Source organism: Otolemur garnettii, unplaced genomic scaffold (genome assembly GCF_000181295.1).
Source record: "Otolemur garnettii isolate 467f Iridium unplaced genomic scaffold, OtoGar3 scaffold00153, whole genome shotgun sequence".
Classification (NCBI taxonomy): domain Eukaryota; kingdom Metazoa; phylum Chordata; class Mammalia; order Primates; family Galagidae; genus Otolemur; species Otolemur garnettii.
In genome coordinates this window covers 3349280-3360810 of record NW_003852548.1, presented here as the reverse complement: position 1 = coordinate 3360810, position 11531 = coordinate 3349280, and positions in this window count along the sequence as shown.

Here is an 11531-nt window from a genome sequence, read left to right as displayed (position 1 = left end):
AAAAAAAAAAAAAAAAAAAAAAGATTTTCTAGGGGAATATGTTAAGGGGGTTTCCCCCACAGAATTTAACTAGGAAATTCAAATTAGACATTATTTATTTTTTCCAATCTTTCTCTTCAGTCTCTAGTTATCAGATCCCCATTCTCCCACCCACTACACCATCTCCCAAACAGGCTTTCATTGTTCCTGGCACTGGTCTCTCCGTCAGGGATCTTGCCCTAGGCCTTTCAGTCTTTCTACTTGGTCTTTCTGGGAAATTTAAGTATCTTCTAGCTTCTACCTCCAAAACTGCACACTCCACCCATCACTGAAATATCTTCAGGAAATGTGACAGACCTTTAATTATGTTAAGGGTAATGACTTTGTACCTAATTCCCTACCAAAAGAAAAAATTTCCTGTTAACAGGGCCTACCCTCCTCAAAGAGTTATGGGTATTATATTGAATTTTCTCTTCTGCTATCTGACAACATAAACATCCTGGTATTTTTCAGCTGATTCATAAGGAAAACACTATCTTTTGGTGCACTCTATATGTAGAAGCCATTTAACTAGACATGTCAGATATGGAATGGAGAGGAAATGTAAATTATGGACCAACTAAAATGTAAAATGCATACAATGTATTTTCACTGAAAGCTGGTCGATATGCCTTCTTGTGAATAAGCATCACTGACTGACACTTAAAACTGATCAATCCATAAGAGAATTCAAATGCTCACAATTGTTTGTTCACTCTAGCTGTCAGAATCAGACAACTACACTGAAGTCATGTTAGATAAAGCAACCTTACAGTGGCACAGATTAATTTACAAAATGATTCATTTGAAAACTGGTTGGTGACTAATATAAAAATACTAAGGTTGTATGCATTTGTAGCACTGATTAAGAATATGAAAGACTTTGATAAGGCCAGTGTGGTTGAGTTGGGTTATGTAAAAAAAAAGATAAAAAATAACTTTGGAAAATGACACTGCCTCAAATTAGACTTTCCCCTAGGTAATTCCTGGTTCCCAAGTCTCCTTAGATCCTGCAGAGGTCATAAAGTCCTGATCCCAGGCCAGAAGGGTGCTGAAGCCATCCTATGGAGGTGTGGACTGGGCCTGTACAACAGAGCAGAGGATATTTCCTCAGCCATATTCTTTCAAACAAGGAAAATCAAAATCAGTCCTGAATTCCATAAACTACTACAAAAACGTGAGCTTGTTGGGAATATCCACCAATAAGAAAGAAAAACCAGCTCGGTGCCTGTGGCTCAAGTGGCTAAGGCACCAGCCACATACACCTAAGGTGGCAGGTTTGAATCCAGCCCGGGCCCACCAAACAACAATGACGGCTGCAACCAAAAAATAGCTGGACATTGTGGTGGGTGCCTGTGGTCCCAACTACTTGGGAGGCTGAGGCAGGAGACTCGCTTGAGCCCAGGAGTTGGAGGTTGCTGTGAGCTGTGATGCCAGAGCACTCTACCCAGGGGGACAGCTTGAGGCTCTGTCTCAAAAAAAAAAAAAAAAAAGGAAGAAAGAAAAAACACTAAAACTACACCTTAGAGAAGGGATTGGTTCTGTACTGGAGCAGGCTCCAATGGGCTCCTAAAAGCCACCTATGAAAATCTCCTTACAATGCTACATTCTGTTCAATGACATCATGTTGGTACCTTGAAAGTGGCCACAGTAGAAATGTTCACACCATGGAAATAGGTAAATTCTTTTTTTTTTTTTTTGAGACAGAGCCTCAAGCTGTCCCCCTGGGTAGAGTGCCATGGCCTCACTGCTGAAATAGGTAAATTCTAACAAATCAGAGTTTTTCTCCTCCCCAAGCTATTTTAACAGCACACCACTGCCTGTGGGTATGTATTTCTCTAGGCCTCCCACGTTATGGCCCCTGTGAATGCACACTGCCTACCCACCCATTACCCGGAATGGACATCTGTTGGCATGGTCTGTCTGCAGCATCCCTACTTGTTTTCCTTTGGCCAAAATAGTCCCAGTTCTTTTCCTTAGTCCTCATAGTTTATTTATAAATCTGTTTTACTCGTTGGATTTGTAGTGGACCCAGTTATACTATGTATAAGGAAAGTGGGCCACAACTGTACAAATTAAATCCAAACTAACTGCTACATCAGAGCATTTTACTACACAACAAGGAAAGTCATGGTTCTAAGCTACTGAGCACCTTCTGAGTATAGGCACTTTAAATGGATTTTCTCCTCCAATCCTTCCAACCATACCATGAGCTGGTGATTATCATCTCTCACTTTATGAGAGAATGGCCAAAGGTCACACCAAGCCAGAACTTGAATTTGAACCCAGGTCTATGTGATTCTAAATGCCATGTTTGTAACCACTTCATAGTTCTGCTCTGGACATATCTATCAGTCATCAAGGTAACAAACAGTGCTGCGTGGGAAGACAGAAAGTGCTTGGTGACTGCCATCCTCCTTCGCCCAACCTCAGTCTCATTATACTTCATACAGCGTGTGGCGAGAGTGCTGAGGAAAAAGAGCCAGCTGACGCGTGGGATTGCCAAGCAACAGCTTATGAAATGAATTCAAACCATGGCAACCAAACACTGCAGACCCAGCAATAGCCTCATTTCATTTACAAGAGTAAGAGGAGGGCTTTGTCAACAACCGATGAGATAAATGAGAAGACCACTGGTTACGCAAATACAAGGAATTATCATCATCATCATCATTATCAGTGTCATTTTAAGCACACAATATCAAATAATCTATGAAAATGATTCCTTGAAAAAATAAAGAATTAAATACATCATTATGCCACACATATAAACCTTTCATGTACACACGCATTTGAAAAAATGCCTCTCTGATACCCAAATCTCAACCAACTGCCATTTATTTAATAGAGATATTCACTTTGGGAGGAGGGGTAGGGAAGCTAACATGAATACATCTCATTTAAAAATCAATTTATTTACAAAGCACCTTCTCTAATTAATTCCTCAACAATAATGCTGTGGGCGTGGCATTGTTTTTTTCCACTCCATAGGCAGGATAAGTATGGCATGGGGATTGTAAATGAGTTTTCATAGGGTTCTCAGTTAATAAAACACAGATGCAAGGACTCCCTGCTGCAAAGTGTCTAAGTCTCAGACCCCTCTGAGAATCCAATCACACTACAGCTCTTCTCCCTTGAAAAAATGCAGGTACACTACAGTTTGCCTGTAATTCGATGGGACTCATGGTTTCCCCTGCTGGGCATCCATGCAACCCAGCTGGAGGAACAATATTCAGTTGCTTCTAACCATGATACACAGTGCTTTCAGGGAATTTTTTTTTTCTTTAGTGGTTACAGGAAGCTTCCCCAAAATTTAGAAGGTTGTTAAGCTAGGAGACATGGAGTGTTAGTAGCTGAAGGCAGGGGGAATTGGACATTACTGAGTTCTTGATAATTTCAACCTGCCCCCATTTTGACTCCTCAGTATTCAATATTGACATCTTCCTATGCTCACTGCATTAGTCTGGCACCCTTGCACTAGAAATGGAGGAACCTGATGACTCTCAGTGAACAGATGACCCAAGAGCAAGTGACTCTGTCTTTGAGTGCATTGGGCTATTTTGTTCGCCTGTTATTATCCGGACCTTGTCACATTCCTGTCATGAGACCTTATGACTGTTCCAGTAATGGAAGGAAAGCAGTCTTCACTACCAAGCTGATAGCGCTGTGTCTTTTTTTCTCAGAGACCCTAAAGCAGTTTGCTGAAGACCTATATAAGGCAAACTCTAAGTCTTTAAGTCAGGTTTTTGGCTTCCAACCACTCCTACCCCAATAGATGTCACCAGGACTTCCATGAACATCACAGATTCTCTTTTCTTTCAAGTCCCAAGGGCTAGAGTAAAAGCTAATTGAGTGGCCCTTTTGGCCCTATAAGACATACCACTATGATATTAATATTTGGAGTTGAAATGGAGCCCAAATCTAGCAAATCCAGCAGGGGGTTGAGGGAGGGAAGGGAGGAGAGAGAGAGGGACAGAGAGATTGATTTTGATTCTCCTTAAGGTTTCAATGGAGTCTGAAATGGGAGTTGGAGTCCTCTGACCTCAAATGTCATCAGTATCTCTCTGCCTCCTTCTCAGCCCTCCCTTCAATGTGTAGGATCTTTATCCAGTCCAACATGGCTAGAAGTGCTTTGGACAAACCACATACCATATTCTTCTATGCCTGTCTTTAGGCCAAGTTTTTATCTCTAGGTATTCAGAAGACCTAAGTTCCTACAACTCAAAAAAGCCTGTATTTCATTTCTATTTTCTCAGTGTAAGTTTTCTGAAGTCCCTTGTGTGACTCAAAAGCTGATCTTGGGCTCTTTGATTCTATTTGCATTTCTGCTGAAATAACATTGCCCTGGGGCAGAAGCCTTGGACCTGCCATGTGTACAGCAGGGCCAGGAGTACAAAGGCAAGCTGGACCTTGAGGTTAAAAACAAAGGTTAATAATTCACAATATGACACTTTCACAGGAAGAGAGAAAAATATTTGTCAATAAAGAATTAAGAGTTCAAAGGGAAGAAAAAGAGATCAAGGTATATCCTGAAAGCAAGCCTCTGCCCCTTCTGACCCTTCTCTTTTTTTCTCCCTTAAATGAAAGCTCCATACTGAAATAGGAGATTTTAGTCTTGTTTTTGTTCCCGCTAGATGTTTTATCACCGAGCATACCAGCCATCATGATCTGGAAGGGTATCGTCTTACACATGTATTACGTGCGTTCTCTCATTTAAATCTATAAGATAGTGGTGTCATATCTGGAAGCAGATGAGGAAATGAGACTAGCGGAGAATAATTAACTTGTTCTTGGTACATAGCTAAAAATTTAAACTAAAATCTATTTTCTGTCAAGCATGACCTATCCTTGACCTTGGCTCTTATCAGGGTTGAAGGGGGAGGATACAGCACTGCCCAGTCCTGAGGTTAGAGTATGTCATATTGGAATCTGGGTCATAAGGCATCTTTGTGGACTGAGCCCTGAGTCCAGTAGTCTATGAAGTCAAAGATATTACTAGCATAAGAGGGGCTATATGCTATTGGAAAGGTATGTCCCCTATCACTCATGATATCACCTCCCTTTAGATATGCATAGGTGTGCAGAAAAGAGTGAATATAGCATCCCTGAGACTGTTATTATTAGAAAGCCTGCTTTGGGGATTGGCCTTTGGCCAGCATCTTAGGAACTTGGCACCTGTGGTAGGCAAAGACTGGCCACCCAAATATGTCCACATCCTAATCCCTGGATACTAAAAATATGTGACTTTAGATACAAAAAGGATTTTGCAGATGTGTTTAGGGTTAGGGGCTTTGAGATGGAAAGATTATCCTGGATCTAGATGGGCCCAATCTAATCACATGAATCCTTAAAAGTAGAGAACCTGTCCCTATTGTGGCCAGAGAGATGTGACTTAAGAAGAACTTCACTCACTGTTCTGGCTTTGAAGATGGAGGAAGGGGCCACAAGCTAAAGAATGTGGGAATGGCCCTCAGTTTATAGCCGGGCAGAAAACAGGGACCTCTATCTTACAACCCCAAAGAACTGAATTCTCCTATAAATCCGAATGAGTAGGAAATGTACTCTTCCCTAGAGGCTCTAGAAAAGAATGCAACCATGTCAACACCTCAATTTTTAGCCTGGTGAGACCTACACTGGACTTCTGACCTATAGAACTGTAAGATGATAAATTTACATAGTTTAAGCTTCTAAGTGTGTAATGATTTTTCATGGCAGCAATAGAAAACTACAACAGCACTTGACATGTCCCCTAACTGATAAGGGTGGTTCACTGTGCCTAACCAGTTGGTACAAAGAATATAGTTTACACTGAATGCAAGCTTTCCTGTTGAAAACCTGGAATTTGGGTACATGATAGTCAGGGAGTGCTTAGTGGCCAGCTCCCAGTAAAAACCTTGGGCACTCAGTGAACTTCCTTGGGCAAAAAACATTACCCACATATTGTGTATTTTAATTCCTAAGGAAGAGTGTACTCACTGTGCCCCTCACCGGAGGAAGAAGGCATAAGGGAGCCTGTGCATGGACTTCTCCAGATCCTACCTGTCTTCTTGCTGATCATATTAGATTTTTCTTGCTATAATAAACTTAGCCATGAGTACAATTATATACTGAACCCCATGAGTCTTTCTAGCTAATTCATTGAACATTTTTGAGTGGTCTTGGGGAACCCCAAAATGATGAAGGATCTCAGGTCACACTTCGAGTGGCCATGAAGTTCCAAAGTACTACAGTAGATGTGATCTGAAGGCAGGCCTTTACATTCCATGTCTCACTCGGGGTTGGCAACTGATGGAAGAAGCATAGGGCCTGGGATAACTGGCTTCCCTGTTGCTAAGTAACAATGGTGTTTTCTAGAGCAGGGGTGGGGTGCAAACAGGAAGTGCCATGTTCTACCAAAGCAGAGGCAAACCTGCTCCCTCTGGTGGTCTGTGCCAGACTCAACAGTCGCAGCCAGAGATGGAAGCTTTAACCGTTATTTATGAGTAGAAGCAAATGTGGAAGCCCCAGGCTGATACACCCACTGGATGTAAAAGTTCAATTCCAATAGGCCTTCAGACCCAGAAATCTGGAGCAATTCCACTACAGAAATGTTTCATTTATTCCTCTCAAAAGTATGTCCTGAATTCAGAATTGCTTTAAGAGAACATCTGGTTGGATGGTAGAATCTGGTGGCATACATTTGACTGTCCTTTCCCTCTGAATGCAGATATTAAATGTGTCACCTCCTAGAGGTGAATCAGAAACGCTATATGAAGTTGTAGTTTGAGTGGAATTATCTTTAAATCTCTTTGTCTCCCTTATTTAACAAGACACCCCTAAACAGTGTCTCTTACATTTCTCCTGAGATTAGGGGCCCTAAGTGTCAGTTAAAATTTACAACTACACAAACTACGTAAGGAAAGTGGCCAGCTTAGTTTGTTTGCTCATTCCATCATTCTTTTTTTTTTTTTTTTTTTTTTTGAGACAGAGCCTCAAGCTGTCCCCCTGGGTAGAGTGCCGTGGCATTACAGCTCACAGCAACCTCCAACTCCTGGGCTCAAGCGAGTCTCCTGCCTCCGCCTCCCAAGTAGCTGGGATCATAGGCGCCCGCCACAACGCCCGGCCATTTTTTGGTTGCAGCCGTCATTGTTGTTTGGCGGGTCCGGGCTGGGGATTCGAACCCTCCACCTTAGGTGTACGTGGCTGGCGCCTTAGCCGGTTGAGCTATAGGCGCCGAGCCATTCCATCATTCTTTAACTCATGTGTTGGGCATTCAGTAAGCTGATATGGAATGTAATGGTAAATCAATCAGTGGCCCCTTTTTGGAGTTCCCAGCCTCCAAAAAACCTCCTGATCTGGTATCACCATGGCATGCCCCCTAAATAATCAATAGGGAATATGACCACTGAATTAGACAGTACTTCCTGGGTCTTATCTAGGATCTACTGCTAGATAGGAAGGTCCTGGGGAAGGAACATGGGACTCTGAAGTACACATGCTCAATGTCCTCTCTGCAGGGACAGAGCATCATCATGTCCTGCCCTACCCAGCCTTTTCTGAACAGCCCTTCTAAATTTTTGGGAAACCCACACTGAGTCCTGCCTCACAAAGGTGGAAACCAGAACTCAGCCAAGGGGAGAGGTGTGAGACTTTGGATCAGAAGAGAGAAACAAGTGAAAATACCAGTGGAATTCAGAAATCCAGTGGAAGCTATGCCTGATAATGATGGTAGATCATGGCTGAGAAACACTGAGTTTTCACTGGCTTCTGTAGTAGAATGTCTTAGGGGCACGGTCCTGGACTCAAGGTCAGCAATGCCTATCCCCAGAGGAGGTGGTATTGAACCAACTTCTGGCTCCCTAGCCCCCAAACGAGATTCTCTGGTCTGTTGGAGATTTCTTTGGGCTACCTAATAGAAGTTTAAAAACCCCCTTTCTGTTTAAGGAAGCCAGAATTGGTTCGGGTGCATGAAACTGAGAAGGCTGACAGAAAAAGAGGGACCCCAGTAATCAATTTACCGTTTCTCTCTGACACTGCCAAGGCTGGGATCAGATGCATCTGGTATCAATTACAACTAAAAACTAGGGAGTCTTCAAGTCCCATCCAGCTACCCATTTGTAAAGTTATTTATCTCTTTAAACCCTGAACTCCTACACTCATCTGTGAAGAGGACTGAAAACATGCAGAGGGAACCCCTACTGCTTTATTATTGGCATTGACATTGCTGCATGGCCTGTGCTCCGCCAACCACAAGATGGCGAAAGAGATTATCACATGGAACCAGCCTGTCTTCCAACTTCTCCACACCATTCTTATCATAAAGAGATCTTTTACTGAGCATTTACTGTGTGTCAGGCACTGACCCAAAGTGCAAATGTATGAAATCATTTAATCCTCACGATAATCCTATCAAATAGGTACCATTTTACATGTGAGGAAACCAAGGCACAAAGATACTGATCTCATTCACCTCTTAGCTATTTTCATCTTTTATCTGTATCTATTTTCTACCTATTACCATCTATATCTCTATATGTCCATCTATATCTTTCAAGGGTTTTTTAAATTATAAAAGTAACACATGTCCATGGCAAAAATATTCAAATGACAATGATTAGTAAAAAATAAAAAGAAGTTGAAATTCTCACTTCTCCTTGCTCATCATCTCCGTGCAACTAGTAATAACCTCTGTTAATTTGTTGTGTATTCTCCCACAAATGTTCTACACATATGAAAGCAAGCATATCTCATACTGATCTCTCTCTCTCTCTCTTTCTCACACACACACACACACACACACACACACACACGAGACCATATTCCACACACCTCTATAGCATGCTTTTTCCACTTAGGATTGCATCTTGCACCATCAGGTTTGGGCTAGGGCCATTCTTGCTCATGGGCCTCATCTGCAGGCCTTGGGTATGACATTGGCTGCATTCACCTAAGTAAGGGAGCTGACAAGATGCAGGGGGCAGGGAGGCACGACAGGATATGAGCTAAGTCCATTGATGGTTCTTAGGTTGGGCTGGCCTCCAAGATTGGTCACAGGCAAAATTTAGATTTGGATGCAACCAACATTCACAGTGCTGTTAGGACAAGACTAGGTCTTTACTTTGCATATTACTATTTTTTTATCCCATTTACTCTATATGGAATCACCAAGAATCCATAGGGATTCTCTGCATTTTATAGGCAACAAAGATGAGCCTCAAAGTGGATCATATATACTTAAATGTAGACAAACAGCTTTTTTTTTTTTTTAAACAGAGTCTCACTTTGTTGTCCTTAGAGTGCTATGGTGTCACAGCTCACAGCAACCTCAAACTCTTGGGCTTAAGCGATTCTCTTGCCTCAGCCTCCCAAGTAACTGGGACTACAGGCCCCTGCCACAACGTCTGGCTATTTTTTTTGTTATTTGGCAGGCCCTGGCTGGGTTTGAACCTGCCAGCCCTGGTGTATGTGGCTGGTGCCCTAACTGCTGAGCTACAGGCGCCTAGCTGACATACAGCTTTTAAGAAGTAAACCCAAGAGCTTTTGATTCTCATCCAAGGTACTATACACTGCTCTCCAGCAAAGGCTTCTTGGGACAGTACCTTGTGCCCTACACAGTAGTTGTGGAATATAGACTTTGCATCCCCTCTTTTTTTTTTTTCTTGAGACAGTCTATCACCCTCGGTAATGTGCTGTGGCATCATAGCTCACAGAAACCACAAATTTTTAGGCTCAAGTGATCCTCTTACCTCAACCTCCCAAGTAGCTAAGACTATAGGTGCCCACCACAATGCCCAGCTATTTTTTAGACACGGGGTCTCACTCTTGCTCAGACAAGTCTCAAACTCATGAGCTCAAGCAATCCACCCACTTTGGCATCCCATAGTGCTAGGATTACAGGCGTGAGCCACCACTCCTGGCCTTGCATCCCCTCTTAAAACCTTGATCTTCCTCTCCCTTCCTTTGGGCTATGCAGGCTCTCAGTACTTTGAGGCTGGGGACCCAGCAGGTGCCAAGTCCAGGAATGTTTCTGGGGCTGTGGAATGTCTTCTCAGCAGGTGGGTATAGAATTCTGGCAGAAGCCCTGACAAACCATTCTTTGGGTGGCCCAGCCTGCTCTAGGCCCTGTCCCCATCTCTCCTCCTACTCAGGTGCTGCCCTTCCCAAAAAGGATGAAGCTCAAGCTCTAATGATGGCATAAGCCTGGACCCCAGATCCAGGGGCTGGAACTCCCAAGACCACTCAGGCCTAACAGGCACATCCCCTGCCCATCTTATGTTCTCCACAGTCTGGCCTGCTCCTTGCCTGCTCATCAGGCCCCCAGAAGCTCTGGGGGCAGAATCCAGCTCTTCTCACCAAGGCCATCCCTAGAGTTGGCACTGCCCCTACAGCTAGGAGAGAAGCTAAAATCACAGGACAGTCCTGAGACCCTTAAGCCCTAGCAGAGTCCCAGGTTGGCAGCAGATGGGAGAATAAGGGAAGTCTGTAGATCTGCCAGTGGGAAGAGGGGGGTCAGACATGGGTCTGAGGGGCCTCTGGGACCCCTGTGCCAAGGGGTTCCTGGCACTGGGCAGCAGCACCATGGCACCCAAAAGTAATCCCAGATCAAGTGGCTCAGGTCTGGGCATGAATGGGGGGTGCCAGGTTGCAGTTGCTAGTCTCAGGGAGTGCAGCCCAAGGGCAGGTGTCAGAATATGGGTCCGAAGGGATAGTCTAGGAAGAGCCTGGACCCTGAGTCCTGGTGGTGGCTGGCTATGCCTAGTACAAAGTCTGACTATACCCTAGGAAAGCTATTCTAGCTCAGCACTGGCAATAACCCCTCTACCTGGCCCTTCCTCAGGGAGGGGGTGGGGCAGGCCACTCAGAGTTAGCAGCAGGAAATGGCCATCTGGAATCATGAGCCCTTAAGAAGGTGGCCTGTTTCCTATACAGCTCTGGGTTGCCCTGGTGCCTGCCTTTCCTGAGTCAGCTCTTGCTTTAGTTCCTCGAAGCACCCCAGCATCTTTCCAGTAATGCTTGCCCTTAGTGACCTGAAAGGAAGCATCCAAGCTGGTTCCCTGCTATCACAAGGCACCTAGTTTAAAAGAACCTTTCCATACATCTGGCACTTTTCTCTCCTGCCCCCACCCCCCACCCAGGTGACACCTGTGGAAACCAAACATTGTACTTGCATACTTAGGGCAGCTCCAGTACCTGGTGATGGACTGGAAGATGTAATAGCCTATAGCATAGACCAGTCACCCTCCAGCAGGTCTGTTCCATATATCCCCAGGGTGGGAACCAATTCTAGTTCACCATAAAAGCTGACTGAACAGCTTGGCACCTGTGGCTCAAGTGGCTAAGGTGCCAGCCACATACATCTAAGGTGGCGGGTTCGAATCCAGCCCCAGCCCGCCAAACAACGATGGCTGCAACCAAAAAAATAGCCAGGCTTTGTGGCGGGTGCCTGTGGTCCCAGCTACTTGGGAGGCGGAGGCAGGAGACTCGCTTGAGCCCAGGAGTTGGAGATTGCTGTGAGTGATGCCACAGCACTCTAC